Below are 20,484 nucleotides of genomic sequence, written 5' to 3' on the forward strand. Positions count from 1 at the left end.
TACGGGGCCTAATGTGGGGGGGACTATACGGGGCCTAATGTGGGGGGACTATACGGGGCCTAATGTGGGGGGACTATGCGGGGCCTAATGTGGGGGGACTATGCGGGGCCTAATGTGGGGGGACTATACGGGGCCTAATGTGGGGGGGACTATGCGGGGTCTAATGTGGGGGGACTATGCGGGGCCTAATGTGGGGGGGACTATGCGGGGCCTAATGTGGGGGGACTATGCAGGGCCTAATGTGGGGGGACTATGCGGGGCCTAATGTGGGGGGGACTATGCGGGGCCTAATGTGGGGGGACTATGCGGGGCCTAAAGTGGGGGGACTATGCGGGGCCTAATGTGAGGGGACTATGCGGGGCCTAATGTGGGGAGACTATGCGGGGGGCCTAATGTGGGGGGACTATGCGGGGGCCTAATGTGGGGGGACTATGCGGGGCCTAATGCGGGGGGACTATACTGCCAACCTAATGTGGGGGGACTATACTGCCAAACTAATGTAGGGAGACTATACTGCCAACCTAATGTGGGGGGGACTATACTGCCAACCTAATGTGGGGGGACTATAATGCCAACCTAATGTGGGGGGACTATACTGCCAACCTAATGTGTGGGGACTATACTGCCAACCTAATGTGGGTGAAAATAAGATATATGCAAGATAAGATATATGCAGTGTGCATAGGAATTTGTTCATATATATATATATATATATATATATATATATATATATATATATATATATTTTTTTTTTTTTTTTTTTTTTTTTTTTTAACTATAGTCCGGTCCTCCAAGGAGACAAGTGCAGTAAGTACTGAGTGACAGTGAGACAGATAAATAGATATAGTGCAGTGCGTTTTTTCCCTCTTTTTTTTGGCTCGTCAACCTCGGTAGCGGTGCCCCGCGAAAAAAATTTTTTCCGAGGTGTGCCCCGACCCGAAAAAGGTTGGGAAACACTGCACTAACCTTACACACACGCTGTGAGTACACAGCGTGTGAGCTGCGGGGACGAGATCCACTAAAGGCCGGCGTGATGACGTCACATCATCGCGCCGGCGCCTGGAGGACCCGTCCCTGCGGCCTGCATACTGTAAGTAAGGGTATGCTCAGGGTCCAGGGGATTATGGAAACAGGATATGCGCCACTGTTAGGAGGAGGGGGGTCAGAGAAAAGGGAATATTTAATGAGGGTCTGCAGCAGGGACGTGCACACATAGGAGTGAAAGGGGGCTGGAGCCCCTGCCCTTTTCCTCACCTGCCCCTCTAGTGCCCTCACAAAAGGAGGTGCAGACTCAGGCTGACAAGTGAAGTAAAAAGGATCCATTGCTGGAGATTTGTATGTGGTTTAATGGAGGGTGCTGTGCCCTCCCTGCAGCAAGGGGGCGCCACTCACCCTGTCATTATCTGCCATTTCTTTGCTTCTCTCCACACGGAGGAGACAGGAGCAGAGGAGGCAGAGGGAGGCAAATGGAGGCCCCGCCCACAACATGTCCGGCCACAAACCAGTCTAAGCAGCCCTTACTGTAAGTAACTGTAAATATATGTGAGTGATTGTATGTCAGTGTGTGTGTATATATATATATATATATATATATATATATATATATATATATATACACACATATATGTGTGTGTGTCTATCTCTATGTATGTGCAGAGAGGGATGGATGGGGCCTTACTGTAAGTAACTGTAAATATATGTGAGTGATTGTATGTCAGTGTGTATGTATATATATATATATATATATATATATATATATATATATACATACACATATATGTGTGTGTGTCTATCTCTATGTATGTGCAGAGAGGAATGAATGGGGCCTTACTGTAAGTAACTGTAAATATATGTGAGTGATTGTATGTCAGTGTGTGTATATGTATATATGTGAGTGATTGTATGTCAGTGTGTGTATATATATATATATGTGAGTGATTGTATGTCAGTGTGTGTATATGTATATATGTGAGTGATTGTATGTCAGTGTGTGTGTGTGTATATATGTGAGTGATTGTATGTCAGTGTGTGTGTATATGTATATATGTGAATGATTGTATGTCAGTGTGTGTATGTATATATGTGAGTGATTGTATGTCAGTGTGTGTATGTATATATGTGAGTGATTGTATGTCAGTGTGTGTATATGTATATATGTGAGTGATTGTATGTCAGTGTGTGTGTGTGTGTATGTATATATGTGAGTGATTGCATGTCAGTGTGTGTATATGTATATATGTGGGTGATTGTATGTCAGTGTGTGTATATGTATATATGTGAGTGATTGTATGTCAGTGTGTGTGTGTATATGTATATATGTGAGTGATTGTATGTCAGTGTGTATATGTATATATGTGAGTGATTGTATGTCAGTGTGTGTATATGTATATATGTGAGTGATTGTATGTCAGTGTGTGTATATGTATATATGTGAGTGATTGTATGTCAGTGTGTGTATATGTATATATGTGAGTGATTGTATGTCAGTGTGTGTGTGTGTGTGTGTGTGTATATATGTGAGTGATTGTATGTCAGTGTGTGTATGTATATATGTGAGTGATTGCATGTCAGTGTGAGCATATGTATATATGTGAGTGATTGTATGTCAGTGTGTGTATATGTATATATGTGGGTGATTGTATGTCAGTGTGTGTATATGTATATATGTGAGTGATTGTATGTCAGTGTGTGTATATATATATATATGTGAGTGATTGTATGTCAGTGTGTGTGTATATGTATATATGTGAGTGATTGTATGTCAGTGTGTGTGTGTATATATGTGAGTGATTGTATGTCAGTGTGTGTGTATATGTATATATGTGAATGATTGTATGTCAGTGTGTGTATGTATATATGTGAGTGATTGTATGTCAGTGTGTGTATGTATATATGTGAGTGATTGTATGTCAGTGTGTGTATATGTATATATGTGAGTGATTGTATGTCAGTGTGTGTGTGTGTGTATGTATATATGTGAGTGATTGCATGTCAGTGTGTGTATATGTATATATGTGGGTGATTGTATGTCAGTGTGTGTATATGTATATATGTGAGTGATTGTATGTCAGTGTGTGTGTGTGTATATGTATATATGTGAGTGATTGTATGTCAGTGTGTGTGTGTGTATATGTATATATGTGGGTGATTGTATGTCAGTGTGTGTGTATATGTATATATGTGAGTGATTGTATGTCAGTGTGTGTGTGTGTATGTATATATGTGAGTGATTGTATGTCAGTGTGTGTGTGTATATATGTGAGTGATTGTATGTCAGTGTGTGTGTGTATATATGTGAGTGATTGTATGTCAGTGTGTGTATATGTATATATGTGAGTGATTGTATGTCAGTGTGTGTATATGTATATATGTGAGTGATTGTATGTCAGTGTGTGTGTGTGTGTGTGTGTATATATGTGAGTGATTGTATGTCAGTGTGTGTATGTATATATGTGAGTGATTGCATGTCAGTGTGAGTATATGTATATATGTGAGTGATTGTATGTCAGTGTGTGTATATGTATATATGTGGGTGATTGTATGTCAGTGTGTGTATATGTATATATGTGAGTGATTGTATATCAGTGTGTGTATATGTATATATGTGAGTGATTGTATGTCAGTGTGTGTGTGTGTATATATGTGAGTGATTGTATGTCAGTGTGTGTGTGTGTATATATGTGAGTGATTGTATGTCAGTGTGTGTATGTATATATGTGAGTGATTGTATGTCAGTGTGTGTGTGTGTATATATGTGAGTGATTGTATGTCAGTGTGTGTGTGTGTATATATGTGAGTGATTGTATGTCAGTGTGTGTATGTATATATGTGAGTGATTGTATGTCAGTGTGTATATGTATATATGTGAGTGATTGTATGTCAGTGTGTGTGTGTGTGTATATATGTGAGTGATTGTATGTCAGTGTGTATGTGTGTATATATGTGAGTGATTGTATGTCAGTGTGTGTGTGTGTATATATGTGAGTGATTGTATGTCAGTGTGTGTATATGTATATATGTGAGTGATTGTATGTGAGTGTGTGTATATGTATATATGTGAGTGATTGTATGTCAGTGTGTGTATATGTATATATGTGAGTGATTGTATGTCAGTGTGTGTGTGTATATATGTGAGTGATTGTATGTCAGTGTGTGTATGTATATATGTGAGTGATTGCATGTCAGTGTGAGTATATGTATATATGTGAGTGATTGTATGTCAGTGTGTGTGTATATGTATATATGTGAGTGATTGTATGTCAGTGTGTGTATGTATATATGTGAGTGATTGTATGTCAGTGTGTGTGTATATGTATATATGTGAGTGATTGTATGTCAGTGTGTGTGTATATATGTGAGTGATTGTATGTCAGTGTGTGTGTATATGTATATATGTGAGTGATTGTATGTCAGTGTGTGTGTATATATGTGAGTGATTGTATGTCAGTGTGTGTGTATATATGTGAGTGATTGTATGTCAGTGTGTGTGTATATATGTGAGTGATTGTATGTCAGTGTGTGTATGTATATATGTGAGTGATTGTATGTCAGTGTGTGTATGTATATATGTGAGTGATTGTATGTCAGTGTGTGTGTATATGTATATATGTGAGTGATTGTATGTCAGTGTGTGTGTGTATGTATATATGTGAGTGATTGTATGTCAGTGTGTGTGTGTATGTATATATGTGAGTGATTGTATGTCAGTGTGTGTGTGTATGTATATATGTGAGCAAGTGAATCTATGTGTATATGTATGTATGTGTATGTATGTATATATGTGTGTATGTATGTGTATATGTGTGTATGTATGTGTGTCAGGGATGTGGAAATCCTATAGCCCGACGCCCGGGACAAGTAGTTTTGGGCGCCGGGCAGGTGAATTGTTTATAGATTTAGCCCTGTATCGGGCAGGGACAGACAGACTTCCCCCCCCTTATTTTTCTTTAATGTCGGTGTGAGGCGCAGGAGCCGATGGAAGTCTACACCTCACACCGGCGCTCAGAGTGTATGGAGGGGGCGGCGGCATCCAGCTGACTGCAGAGCCCCCTTATCTCCCCTCCCGGAGGATGGACGGAGCTCAGAAGACACAGCAGGGGGAGAGAGAGGATGTAGACAGCTCCGTGCACAGCTCCATCCCCCGCACACAGCTCTATCCCTCCCCCTCCCCTGTCTCCACAGGACCTAATCCACCACGGGGAGGTTGCTTGTTTGCACGGGGAAAACACAGAGCAGGGGGGGAGGGGGAGGACGGAAATCTGACCTCACACCGGCCGGTGCATTGCCGTGGAATGAGATTTGCCATAGAATGAGATGGTCCGCCTCCATCACATCCTATTGGCTCTCTCTTGTCACGTGACATATTTAAACGTCACGCATCGATGCGCACAGCAGTGTCAGTTTGGCTATCACAGGGAGAGGATCTCCTCACCCTGTGATTGCTGAAGGTGTATGGAGCTCTCGTGGCCCGACAGAAGTTCACACATGTACGCAGCTCATGCGGCTGCCTCATATACATTTACTGTTGATCCACAGCGCTATCGGGATCCCGATGCCCGATGGCGCTGTCATCAGGATCCCCACGCCCGCATCTCTACACCCCGTCCCCCGCATCTCTACTCCCCGTCCCCCGCAGCTCTACTCCCCGTCCCCCGCATCTCTACTCCCCGTCCCCCGCATCTCTACTCCCCGTCCTACGCATCTCTACTCCCCGTCCCCCGCAGCTGTACTCCCCGTCCCCCGCAGCTCTACTCCCCGTCCCCTGTGAACGCTCAGGGAGCGATCCACAGCGCTATGGGGATTCCTACGCCCGATGGCGCTGTCATCAGTGTGCGTCCCCGCGAGCGCCCCATGCCCGCAGCTGTACTCCCCGTCCCCCGCATCTCTACTCCCCGTCCCCCGCAGCTGTACTCCCCGTCCCCCGCAGCTCCACTCCCCGTCCCTCCGTAGCTCTACTCCCCGTCCCGTTAACGCTCAGGGAGCGGGGAACAGAAAGTAGAGCATCGGGCGCAGGTAAAGTAGTACTGCGCATGCGGGAGTGGAGCTGCGGGGACGCACACTGATGACAGCGCCATCGGGATCCCGATAGCGCTGTGGATCAACAGTAAATGTATATGAGGCAGCCGTATGAGCTGCGTACATGTGTGAACTTCTGTCGGGCCACAGAGGCCATGAGAGCTCCGTACAGCATCAGCTATCACAGGGAGAGGAGATCCTCTCCCTGTGATAGCCAAATTGACACTGCTGTGCGCATCGATGCGTGACGTTTAAATATGTCACGTGACAAGAGAGAGCCAATAGGATGTGATGGAGGCGGACCATCTCATTCTATGGCAAATCTCATTCCACGGCAATGCACCGGGACTACAGCTCTGATGTCCACTCATGGCGGCTCAGGTGAGGAGACCGAGAATACAGGCGGCGGCGGCAGGAAGGGTGGTTGTATATGTAGGGTGTGAGTGTATGTGTGATGTGTGTATGTAATGTATGATGGGGGGCAGGTGTATGTATGATGTATATGATGTATATGATATTATATGTATGATATATATGATATGATATGTATATGTATATGATGTATATGATATATATGTATGGTGTATATCAGTGTTTCCCAACCAGGGTGCCTCCAGCTGTTGCAAAACTACAACTCCCAGCATGCCCTGGGCATGCTGGGAGTTATAGTTTTGCAACAGCTGGAGGCACCCTGGTTGGGAAACACTGGTGGATATGTATGGTGTGAGTGTATGTGTGTATGATGTCTGTGTGATGTGTATGTAATGTATAATGTGTGTATAATGTCTATGTGTGATGTGTATGTAATGCATGATGTGTGTATGATGTCTGTCTATGTGTGATGTGTATGTAATGTATGATGTGTGTATAATGTCTAAGTGTGATGTGTGTGTATGTGATGTATGATGTGGGGGGGCAGCGGCAGGTGTATGTATGATGTGTGCATATGTATGGTGTATATGTATGGTGTGAGTGTATGTAATGTATGATGTTGGGGGGGGGGGTGCAGTGGCGGGTGTGTGTGTGGCGGGTGTAGGAGCGGACTGTCACGTCGGGCATTAGGGCAGTTGTGCCATCTAATTTTATTTATTTTTAGTGGCACCCGCACTAAATTGCACCCCCAGAATCCCCCAGCTGCAGAGCCATAGGCTGCATCAGGGCATGCTGGGTGTTGTAGTTACTAACTGCAATTCCCACTATTCCTTGACACATCCTATGGCTCTGCAGCTGACACAAACCAAAACTACAACTCCCAGCATGTCCCCCAATAACCTTAACTGTACTATACAGTGCAACATGCTGCAACACCCACAGAACCATAGACTGTATCAGGGCATGCTGGGAGTTGTAGTTATCTAGTAACTAAATGCAACTTCCAGCATTTTCTGACACAAAATGCAGCACATAAACTGGAGAAGCAGAACCCCCCCCCCCCCCCCAGTAACACATAAGTCCCTATTGAGACTGAAAAATAGTGATTAAAATATTTTATAAAGTGCGTATACATGTGAATAAGCCCCTTTCCTAATAAAAGTTTCCAATTTTCTTTAAATAAAAATAATGTACAAAAATAAACATAAGTGGTATCGCTACATGTGGAAATGTCCAGACTATTAAAATATAATGTTAATTAAACCGTACAGTGAACGGTGTAAATGTAAAGAATAGTCCAGAATTGCTAATTTTTGGTCACTTCATATGAGAAATGTTTTATAAGGTGATCAAAAAGTTACATCTAGACTTTTCTGGGCTTGTCTGGGGTGTAAGAGGAGCTACAGCTCTCCCTCCGCTAATAGCCTGGCATGCTGCGATCACCTATTAACCCATTAGATCACCGCTGTCAGCAGTGTCTAAAGGGATCTTATATCCATCCCTGGTGGTCTAGTGGGGGGGGGGATCAGACTATTTTGGTTGAAATTATTTCATCAACCAGGACAAGTAGATTTTCTTGAGGGACAAGTAGATTGTGTTCCGCTTTAGTCCCTTGGACCAGTGGCGTTGCTAGTGTTGGTGTCACCCGGTGCGGTAGAAAATGGTGTCACCCCCATACCTACCCCCTCCCCCCAGTAAGTTTTTAGCGTGGTGTGACAGACACCACTGGTGTAGCGCATTGTGAGAAATTCCAGTATAATAATCAGATATACCAGTTGCCACAGAATAGAAAAGTGTTGAAGAAGTTTTCACCATTGAAATATACAGCTCCAAGAATTACTTAAAGGGGTACTCCACTGGAAAACATTAACTTTTATATCAACTGGTGCCAGAAAGTTAAACAGATTTTTAAATTACTTCTATTTAAAATCTTAATACTTACAGTACTTATAAGCTGGTGTATGCTCCACAGGAAGTTGTGTAGTTCTTTCCAGTCTGACCACAGTGCTATTTGCTGACACCTCTGTCCATGTCAGGAACTGTCCAGAGCAGGAGAGGTTTGCTATGGGGATTTGCTCCTACTATGGACAGTTCTTGACATGGACAGAGGTGTCAGCACAGAGCACTGTGGTGAGACAGAAAAGAAATTAAAAAAGAAAATAACTTCCTGTGAATCACTTATACAGCAGCTAATAAGTACTGGAAGGATTAAGAATTTTAAATAGAAGTAATTTACAAATCTGTTTAACTTTGTAGCACCAGCTGATTAAAAAAAATGTTTTCCAGTAGAGTACCCCTTTGAGCAGTGGTGAGGTTATGCTGGGAGTTGTAGTTTCACTGACCTTACTGTAGAACTGACAAGTGACTACAGCTCTGATAGGACATAGAGAGGAGAATGAACAATGATATCAGTGATTACAGGTGACGTCTTCTCTATAGTCTTCCCTTATCTAATTCAGATGGTACATACCTCCAGGACTTGTTCCAGCTAAAACTTCTCTCTGCAGAATGTGACGCCAAGATGTCTCCTCACTATGTCAGCGCATTCTCATCCTCTATATGAAAACAATTATTATTATAAACCTGCCAGACACTGTATCCTCTAAATATAATACTACTATACACTATACTCTTTGATTATAAACCTTCCATACACCGTACCCACTGAATATAATACTACCACACACTGTACATTCTGAATATAATACCAACACATACTGTACCCTCTGAATATAAATCTGCCACATACTGTACCCCTGAATATAATACCGCCACACACTGTACCCACTGAATATAATACTACCACATACTGTACCCTCTGAATATAATACTACCACAAACTGCGCCCTCTGAATATAATACCAACACATACTGTACCCTCTGAATATAAATCTGCCACATACTGTACCCTCTGAATATAAATCTGCCACATACTGTACCCCTGAATATAATACCGCCACATACTATACCCCTGAATATAATACCGCCACATACTGTACCCTCTGAATATAATACTACCACAAACTGCGCCCTCTGAATATAATACCAACACATACTGTACCCTCTGAATATAAATCTGCCACATACTGTACCCTCTGAATATAAATCTGCCACATACTATACCCCTGAATATAATACCGCCACATACTATACCCCTGAATATAATACCGCCACATACTGTACCCTCTGAATATAATACTACCACCCACTGCGCCCTCTGAATATAATACTTAGAGATGAACAAACTACAGTAAATTCAACTCGTCACAAACTTCTCGGCTCGGCAGTTGATGGCTTTTCCTGCATAAATTAGTTCAGCTTTCAGGTGCTCCGGTGGGCTGGAAAAGGTGGATACAGTCCTAGGAGACTCTTTCCTAGAAATGTATCCACCTTTTCCAGCCCACGGGAGCACCTGAAGGCTGAACCAATTTACGCAGGATAAGTCATCAACTGCCGAGCCGAGAAGTTTGTGACGAATCGAATTTACTGTAAGTTCGCTCATCTCTAATAATACTACCACAAACTGCGCCCTTTGAATATAATACTACCACAAACTGTGCCCTCTGAATATAATACTACCACACACAGTGCTCTCTGAATATAATACTACCACAAACTGCGCCCTCTGAATATAATACTACCACAAACTGCGCCATCTGAATATAATACTACCACCCACTGCGCCCTCTGAATATAATACTACCACACACAGCGCTCTCTGAATATAACACTACCACAAACTGCGCCCTCTGAATATAACGTTGCCATACAGTGCACCCTCTGAATATAATACCACAACCGCAGTAACACCCCTCAACATCCGTTAGCTGATGCTATTACCACAGGAGGGAGGTATTGGTGGTGTTGCTAGTGGATGATGGGGGTGCTACTACTGGGGGGGGGGGGTGTTGCTGGAGGATGATGAGGGTGCTACTGGCCATCCCCCCCTGGCAGTATCACCCCCATCATCAATCGGCAGGATCATCCTCCTGGCAGGAGCAACGCCATCATCCACCATCAGGATCTGCTGATGGAGGTGCTGCTGGGGGGGGGGGGGGGGTGTTGCTGGTGGATGATGAGGGTGTTACTGCCAGGGGGGGAGCATTAGGTAGGCAGCAGTTCCCCCACATTAGGTAGGTACCAGTTACCCCACATTAGGTAGCAATTTCCCCACATTAGGTAGCAATTTCCCCACATTAGGTAGCAATTTCCCCACATTAGGTAGCAATTTCCCCACATTAGGTAGCACAGATTCCCCACATTCGGTAGCACAGATTCCCCACATAAGGTAGCATAGACTCCCCACATAAGGTAGCATAGACTCCCCACATAAGGTAGCATAGACTCCCCACATAAGGTAGCATAGACTCCCCACATTTGATAGCACAAATTCACCACATTAGGTAGCATAGACTCCCCACATTAGGTAGCATAGACTCCCCACATTAGGTAGCATAGACTCCCCACAATGGGTCAAAGTCTCCCCACAATAGATCGCTGGTTCAACCCCCCCCCCCCCCCACACACACACAAAAAACACATACAACACAGAAAGACACACACACACACAGTCAGAGAGACACACACTCATAGACAGACACACACAGAGTCACACACACACACAGAGTCACACAGTCACACACACACACTCTCAGAGAGTCACACAAACACACACAGTCACACACACACACAGAGTCACATACACACACAGTCACATACAGTACACACAGTCACACACACAGAGTCACACACACAAACATAGATAGAGACAGACAGAGAGACAGACACACACACACTCACCCATCCAGCGCAGCGCTCCTTCTCACCTGGCGCCCTGCGAGTGACGTAACTGACGTCCTCCTGCGCGGCCATGCGGTGTGACGTCAGGCCGGCGCAGACGTGGGAGCGGTGGCAGGGCACAGTGCTGGAGAAGGTGAGGGGCGGTGTGAAGACGGACGGGCGCACAGTGCACGTAAAAGGGGGGGGTTGCTGACGGACGGGCGCACCGCACACACAGCGCAGGGGGGGGTGCTGACGGATGGGAGGCCGGTCGAGCACAGATGGGGGGGGGTGCTGCGGAGAGTCTTGGTGTCACCCCATTAGGTTGGTGTCACCCGGTGCGGGCCGCACCCCCCGCACCCGGGTCGCAACGCCACTGCCTTGGACAAGTAGTTTTTTTTTTTATTTCCACACCACTGTGTATGTATATATGTGTGTATGTGTGTGTATGTATGTATATATGTGTGTGTATGTATGTGTGTGTATGTATGTATATATGTGTGTATGTATGTGTATGTATGTATATGTGTGTGTATGTATGTATATATGTGTGTATGTATGTGTGTGTATGTGTATGTATGTGTATGTGTGTGTATGTATATATGTGTGTATGTGTGTGTATGTATATGTATGTATATATGTATGTGTGTGTATGTATATATGTGTGTATGTGTGTGTATGTATGTGTGTGTGTGTGTTTGTATGTATGTGTGTGTATGTATATATGTGTGTATGTATATATGTGTGTGTGTGTATGTATGTATATATGTATGTATGTGTGTATGTATATGTGTGTGTATGTGTGTGTATGTATATATGTGTGTGTGTATATATGTGTGTATGTATGTGTGTGTATATATATATATGTGAGCAAGTGAATCTGTCTGTGTATGTATGTGTATGTATGTATATATATATATGTGTGTGTGTGTGTGTGTGTATATATATATATATATGAGCAAGTAAATCTATGTATGTGTGTGTATATCTGTGAGTGATTGTATGTGTGTACCTGTATGTATGATGTGCCTATTGGCTATATCTTTTAGTATATATTCCATGTTGTATGTATGTGTCAGTGTCTCTATGTATGTGTGTATAATACCTATGTACTGTATGTGTGTATATTACCTATGTACTGTATGTGTGTATATTACCTATGCACTGTATGTGTGTATATTACCTATGTACTGTATGTGTGTATATTACCTATGTACTGTATGTGTGTATATTACCTATGTACTGTATGTGTGTATATTACCTATGCACTGTATGTGTGTATATTACCTATGTACTGTATGTGTGTATATTACCTATGTACTGTATGTGTGTATATTACCTATGTACTGTATGTGTGTATATTACCTATGTACTGTATGTGTGTATATTACCTATGTACTGTATGTGTGTATATTACCTATGTACTGTATGTGTGTATATTACCTATGTACTGTATGTGTGTATATTACCTATGTACTGTATGTGTGTATATTACCTATGTACTGTATGTGTGTATATTACCTATGCACTGTATGTGTGTATATTACCTATGCACTGTATGTGTGTATATTACCTATGCACTGTATGTGTGTATATTACCTATGCACTGTATGTGTGTATATTACCTATGCACTGTATGTGTGTATATTACCTATGTACTGTATGTGTGTATATTACCTATGTACTGTATGTGTGTATATTACCTATGCACTGTATGTGTGTATATTACCTATGCACTGTATGTGTGTATATTACCTATGCACTGTATGTGTGTATATTACCTATGCACTGTATGTGTGTATATTACCTATGCACTGTATGTGTGTATATTACCTATGTACTGTATGTGTGTATATTACCTATGCACTGTATGTGTGTATATTACCTATGTACTGTATGTGTGTATATTACCTATGTACTGTATGTGTGTATATTACCTATGTACTGTATGTGTGTATATTACCTATGCACTGTATGTGTGTATATTACCTATGCACTGTATGTGTGTATATTACCTATGCACTGTATGTGTGTATATTACCTATGTACTGTATGTGTGTATATTACCTATGCACTGTATGTGTATATTACCTATGCACTGTATGTGTGTATATTACCTATGTACTGTATGTGTGTATATTACCTATGTACTGTATGTGCCTTTATGTTATGTGCTTGTATTTATTGTATGAAGCACATTATTAGGGAATTAATAGAGGAATGTAAGCACAGTATATAGGGAATTTATGGAAGCACAGCATATATTTCATTATATTGGAACATTATATTTTTATGTATGCTGGCACTGTGTGTAGATCCTTAGGGTGCGTTCACGTGTGCCTATTTTTGCTGCAGATTTTGCTTCTCATTGACAATGGGAAGAGAAATCTGCTAAAGCAAATCTGCAGCAGATCTGCAGCAGAAAATACGCACGTGTGAATGCACCCTTAGTGGTGGCACAGTATAGTTAAATAATAGTGGCACAGTATATAGTTCATTAATGTTGGCACAGTATATAGGGAATTAATAGATGAATGGTGGCACAGTATATAGTTCATTAATGGTGGCACAGTATATAGGGAATTAATAGATGAATGGTGGCACAGTATATAGGGAATTAATAGATGAATGGTGGCACAGTATATAGTTCATTAATAGTGGCACAGTATATAGTTCATTAATAGTGGCAAAGTATATAGGGAATTAATAGATGAATGGTGGCACAGTATATAGGGAATTAATAGATGAATGGTGGCACAGTATATAGTTCATTAATAGTGGCACAGTATATAGTTCATTAATAGTGGCACAGTATATAGGGAATTAATAGATGAATGGTGGCACAGTATATAGTTAATTAATAGTGGCACAGTATATAGGGAATTAATAGATGAATGGTGGCACAGTATATAGTTCATTAATGGTGACATAGTATATAGGGAATTAATAGATGAATGGTGGCACAGTATATAGGGAATTAATAGATGAATGGTGGCACAGTATATAGGGAATTAATAGATGAATGGTGGCACAGTATATAGTTCATTAATGGTGGCACAGTATATAGGGAATTAATAGATGAATGGTGGCACAGTATATAGTTCATTAATAGTGGCACAGTATATAGTTCATTAATAGGGGCACAGTATATAGGGAATTAATAGATGAATGGTGGCACAGTATATAGTTCATTAATGGTGGCACAGTATATAGGGAATTAATAGATGAATGGTGGCACATTATATAGGGAATTAATAGATGAATGGTGGCACAGTATATAGTTCATTAATGGTGGCACAGTATATAGGGAATTAATAGATGAATGGTGGCACAGTATATAGGGAATTAAGGGGAGGTACGGTATATAATTAAAGGGAAACTGACAGGCTGTTTACTCGCACTAAACCCAATACACTAGGTTACAGTGCAGTATACAAAAATTGGTCTTTCCATTTTCTAGGTATTGCCCCACATTGCTAGTATGCGAAGTCAGTCTTGTGCACAATGGAGGCGGAGCTTCCCTGCCTCCATCCTGTATGCTGTGCTATGCCTCGCCATCTTTGTATATTTATAATTATTTTTTTTGCCAACTTTAGTATATTGTAGACTGTAAGCATATATTAGTGTGGTGTCCATCTCTTCAGTGTAAGAACCAGAGCTGTGTGGAGATTCCTGCGTAAGGTGGGTGATTGGTGATGGGTGCTGGGTGATGGGTGCTGGGTGATTGGTGCTGGGTGATTGGGGATGGGTGATGAGTGCTGGGTGATTGGGGATGGGTGATGGGTGATTGGTGCTGGGTGATTGGTGATGGGTGCTGGGTGATTGGTGCTGGGTGATTGGGGATGGGTGATGGGTGATGGGTGATTGGTGCTGGGTGATTGGTGCTGGGTGATTGGTGATGGGTGCTGGGTGATTGGTGCTGGGTGATTGGGGATGGGTGATGGGTGCTGGGTGATTGGTGCTGGGTGATTGGGGATGGGTAATGGGTGATTGGTGATGGGTGCTGGGTTCTGTCATATAGAGCTCAGGTGGGGGCATATAGGGGGAGATTTATTAAAACCTTTGCAGAGGAAAATCCTTCCGCAAAACGATCTGATTGGTTGCTATGGGCGACTGCACCGCTCTTTCTCTGCACAGGTTTGATAAATCTCCTCTATAATACAGTATATTATAGGGCAGCTGTCATATCTTTTCTGTAAATAAGACTGACAGCACAGCCAAAGTGTATATACACATGGCAGACCTTCATAGAAACTGTTCTTGACTCAATTTTACAAAAACACCAACTTTTATGGGGGCTAAGAATGTCGAGAAAGCCTGGCGGGAGGCCACTGTGTCCCTGGGCCGCAGCACATCTGCCCATTAAGTCTGGCAGACGTTTTTTAAATTATGAAAAGTGCCCTCTTTTTTACTTGAGCCCCTGCCCTCCAAAATGTCTGTGCATGTCCCTGGTCTGCAGGGCAAAGCACAGGGGGCATTATATGTGAATGCCCCCTGTCCTGTGCCCTTCACATATAATTTATATGTGTGGCACAGCACAGGGGGCATTATGTGAGGGGCACAACACAGGGGACATTGTATGTGAGGGGCACAGCACAGGGGGCATTATATGTGAGGGGCACAGGACAGGGGGGCATTATATCATATAATGCCCCCTGTGCTGTGCCCCTCACCTAATGCCCCCTGTGCTGTGCCACACATATAAATTATATGTGTGGGGCACACAGCACAGGGTGCATTATATGTGTGGGGCACAGCACAGGGGAGCATTATATGATATAATGCCTCCCTGTGCTGTGCCCCTCACATATAATGCCCCCTGTGCTGTGCCCCTCACATATAATGCCCCCTGTGCTGTGCTCCTCACATATAATGCCCCTTGTGCTGTGCCACACATATAAATTATATGTGTGGGGCACAGCACAGGGGGCATTATATGTGTGGGTTACAGCACAGGGGGACATTATATGATATAATGCCCCCTGTTATGTACCCCACACTTATAATGCCCCCTGTGCTGTGCCCCTCACATATATTGCCCCCTGTGCTGTTCCCCTCACATATATTGCCCCCTGTGCTGTTCCCCTCACATATATTGCCCCCTGTGCTGTGCTCCTCACATATAATGCCCCCTGAGTGGACAGGACATGGGGCTTTATATGTGAAGGGCACAGCACAGGGGGCATTATATGTGAGGGGCGCATGATAAGGGCATTATATGTGCGGGACGCATGATGGGGGCTTTATATATGAGGGGCGCATGATGGATGCATTACATGTGAGGGGCAAAGAATGGGGGCATTATATGTGAAGGGCACAGCACAGGGGGCATTAAATGTGTGGGGCACATGACAGGAGCATTCTATGTGAGGGGCACAGCACAGAGGGCATTATTATGTGGGGGAACAGGACAGGTCATATTATATGTAGGGGCACAAGATGGGGCATTATTACTATATGTGAAGGCACAGAGTGTTTTGCCTTTCAGAAGTATAGTGTATATTGTGAGGAATTTCTGGGGTGGTACGTTTTTTAGGGGCCACAATACATTACGGTATTTTACTCAGAGGGTAGTTACAGCACAGCAAGTTATATTCAGAGAATGCACTGTGTGGTAGTATTAGATTTAGAGGGCACAGTGTGTGTTAGTATTATATTCAGTGGGTACAGTGTGTGATAGTATTATATTTAGAGGGTGCAGCGTGTGATAGTATTATATTCAGAGGGTGCAGTGTTTGGTAGTATTAAATTTAGAGGGCACAGTGTGTGGTAGTATTATATTCAGAGGGTACAGTGTATGGTGGTATTATATTCAGAGGGTACAGTGTGTTGTATATTCAGGGGGTACAGTATGTCAGAATTATATTAGGAGGGTGTGTGACAGTATTATATTCAAAGAATACAGTGTTTGGCAGTATTATAATAATTATTGTTTTCATATAGAGGATCAGAATGCATTGGCATAGTGAGGAGACGTCTGGGCATCAAGTTCTGCAGAGAGAAGATTTAGCTGGAACAAATCCTGGCGGTATGTACCATCTGAATTAGATAAGGAAAGACTATAGAGAAGACGTCACCTGTAATCACTGATATCATTGTGTATTCTCCTCACTATAGAGAAGACGTCACCTGTAATCACTAATCTCTATAGTGAGGAGAATACACAATGATATCAGTGATTACAGGTGACGTCTTCTCTATAGTGAGGAGAATACACAATGATAAGACGTCACCTGTAGTCACTGATATCACTGCGTATTCTCCTCACTATAGAGCCTTAGCACTTTCCCATTCTGTGGCAATTGGTATATATGATTATTTTTCTGACATATGAGCACGGCCTAAGAGTCTTAAACAAGGTTAGGACTGTATGATACATTTAATAATATTGTAAGTTCCGTAATCTTCTGTCCCCCAACACAAAATACTCTAATAGCGCCCCTCCCGAGACTCGACTCTGGATCCGCCCCTGCTCCCAGCATGCCCTGACAGCCGAAGGCTGAGAGTTGTAGTTTTGCAACAGGTGGGCAGCCACAGGGGATCGGTGTTGCAGTATGTCAATCTAGGGCCATGGTGTCTGATCTTGAACTGGCAGCAGGAGCCATGACCACTTTAAATCAATGGCTGCTGGGACGTATGACTAGTGACATCCTTCGTTCCAGACCGCAACGTCAGGGACGTCACTCGTCAGACGTCCCGGCGGCCAGCGCTGCTCATTGAGCCTACCGGAGTAGCATTGATCTATGTAAGAAACCTATGGGCCGAGGCTGTTGGGGCCACCAAATTATATTACTTATACAGAATGTCTGGTTAGGAGAAACAAATATAACGCACCCACAGGGAGTGGCGCCATTTTAATAAAATTTGTCAAAAACCTTAGATAACAGTCATACAGAATATATTAGAAAGCTTTTTTGATTTTCAGCCAATCAGAGAGCAGCACTACTGAAATAGAACTCCCAGGAGGTAACAGCGTGTCACACATGTGATGTCATAACCATTGTCCACCAAAGAGCAGCACTGAGCAGAAATAACACTGCTCCTGTTCATTCTCCATCAGTGAGGGGCCGGTGCTGGACACTGTGTAGGGACGCGGGAATGCAAAGTCATACACATGACTGTGACTGGTAAGTGTTACATTGTTGTGTCCAAAAGGTCTTTAGTGCAGTTCCATGTGTATTTCTATGATAATCATGTAAATAATCTATCTTTTTTTTCTTATCTTAGATGCACTATCTCCAGGACATGGAGTAGCATTTCCGGACCTACAGCAAGACGTTGGATGAAGGCATAGCCCCAGAAATAACACTGGTCCTGTTCATCAGTGAGGGGCCGGTGCTGGACACTGTGTAGGGACACGGGAATGCAAAGTCATGCACATGACTGTGACTGGTAAGTGTTACATTGTTTTGTCCAAAAGGTCTTTATTGCAGTTCCATGTGTATTTCTATGATAAACATGTAAATAATCTATCTTTTTTGTCCCCTATCTTAGATGCACTATTTCCAGGACATGGAGTAGCATTTCGGGACCTACAGCAAGACGTTGGATGAAGGCACAGGCCTAGGAATCATGCACATACACAGAAACATTTGCCCAAATTCTAGAGGTAACCTCCTTTAGTATGCCCAGAGGAAGGGCCATACAGTAGCCATGGATTCCCTACAGGTTTCCTCCCCTCTGGAGGTTTTTCCTGTCCTGAGTATTAGTTACTGTACGCTCTTTGTGAGTGATGGGAGGTTACAAAAAATCCCCTACACAAACATTTTAATAAATAATAAATAAAGTTCCCCTTTTTTTAAACTGTTCTTTGACTTGCTCGACTCATTAATTTATTTCTGTGTGTGAAAATAGAGTTAGCAAAACATGGATGACCAAAGCTGCTCTCCTGCACGATCTGCATAATGTGGTGCAGAGAGAGGCAACTGGTGCTGGGTGGTGCAGTTTATGAGGCAAACGTAGAACACCCAGCAAGTTCCATGCACAAGCCTTTTTCTGATGAATGGGACTCATGCAGGGAACTTGCTAGGGGTCATACGGTTGCAAAGGATCAACTTTTGGGTACATGAACTGTCCCTTAAAGGGGTACTTCGCCTCTAGATATCTTATCCCCTATGTAAAGGATAGGGGATAAGATGTCTGATCAATGGGATCCTGCTGCTGGGACCCCAGCAATCTCCATGCAGCAACCAAAATTCTAAATAGTATGTTTAGATCACTGGTTCCTGTGGTGGGATTCGTGACATCATGCCACACCTTCTTGTGACATCACACCACCTCCCATAGACATAAATGGAAAGGGCGTGGCGTGAGGTCACGACTGGCACCACGAGAACCCAGAGTTCTAAATATATTACTTGGAACGCCGGGTGCTGCATGAAGATCGTGGGGGTCCCAGCGATCAGTCATCTTTTGTCCTATACTTAAGGTAGGGGATAAGATATCTAGGGGCGGAGTACCACTTTAAGGAATTAGAGAGTGTAGGCATGCCTTACAAGCAGGTAGAAAAAGAACAGCTGGGAGAAATGACAGGACACGAAGCAATATTTGGCTGGGACCGATTTTGGGTGTGTTCTGGCCAATTAAAGGAGAACTATGGCAAAAATTAACTTATCCCCTATCCATGGGTTACGGGATAAGTAGCTGATTGTGGGGGGTCCCCCTGCAATACCTGGGATGAGACCCGTTGCTCAGTGAGAAGCGCTCGCTGCAGACGTCAAATCTCAATTTCCCTGGACCCCCCCCCCCCTTCCTTCATGTCCACCACAGACGCCCCCAGACTGCTGTCTCTTACAGAGTTTTATGCCCAGAAATGGTTGGCTACTCACTTTGTCAGTAGATTCTCATCCTAAATATGAAGACAATCGGGGAAATGTACCTGTGGAGAGGAAATGTTGTCCAGTTGCTCTTAGCAACCAATCAGATCACTTCTTTTATTTTTCAGAGGTCTTCTCAAGAATGAAAGAAGTAATCTGATTGGTTGCTATGGGCAACATGATGAAAACATATTTTTTTTCTTTAACAACTACAGTACTACAACTCCCATTGTAGTGTGTCTTTTCAACCTGTGCCTCCTCCAACCCTGACCCTTAGGGGGGCACAGACTGACCACACTGGGGGTTGTAGTACTTTCATTTTTACAGTTCCCCTATAACTCTGCAGCTTCGGTAGAAGTATGAGGCTCAGCCTTAGAGTCAGTGTATCTGGCTGCTCCGGTGTTCTTCTATTTTACAGCCTGGACCCTTGACTTGGGGATATTATAGCTGCTAAAGCCTACCATCCACCAACCCCCAAAAGCCCCTTTGTAACGAGGAATCC

At 43.2% G+C, this 20,484-nt stretch overlaps 1 long non-coding RNA gene across 1 annotated transcript; it reads left to right on the forward strand.

Annotated features, from left to right (window-relative positions):
• Positions 1 to 1,034: 1,034 nt before the first annotated feature.
• LOC130368215 (uncharacterized) lies at positions 1,035 to 18,967 on the forward strand. Its single transcript, XR_008892368.1, has 5 exons — positions 1,035 to 1,522; positions 17,110 to 17,194; positions 18,092 to 18,293; positions 18,394 to 18,558; positions 18,661 to 18,967. It is a non-coding gene; the product is annotated as an uncharacterized LOC130368215 (long non-coding RNA).
• Positions 18,968 to 20,484: the final 1,517 nt, after the last annotated feature.

This window comes from Hyla sarda, chromosome 4, assembly GCF_029499605.1.
Source record: "Hyla sarda isolate aHylSar1 chromosome 4, aHylSar1.hap1, whole genome shotgun sequence".
Lineage (NCBI taxonomy): Eukaryota > Metazoa > Chordata > Amphibia > Anura > Hylidae > Hyla > Hyla sarda.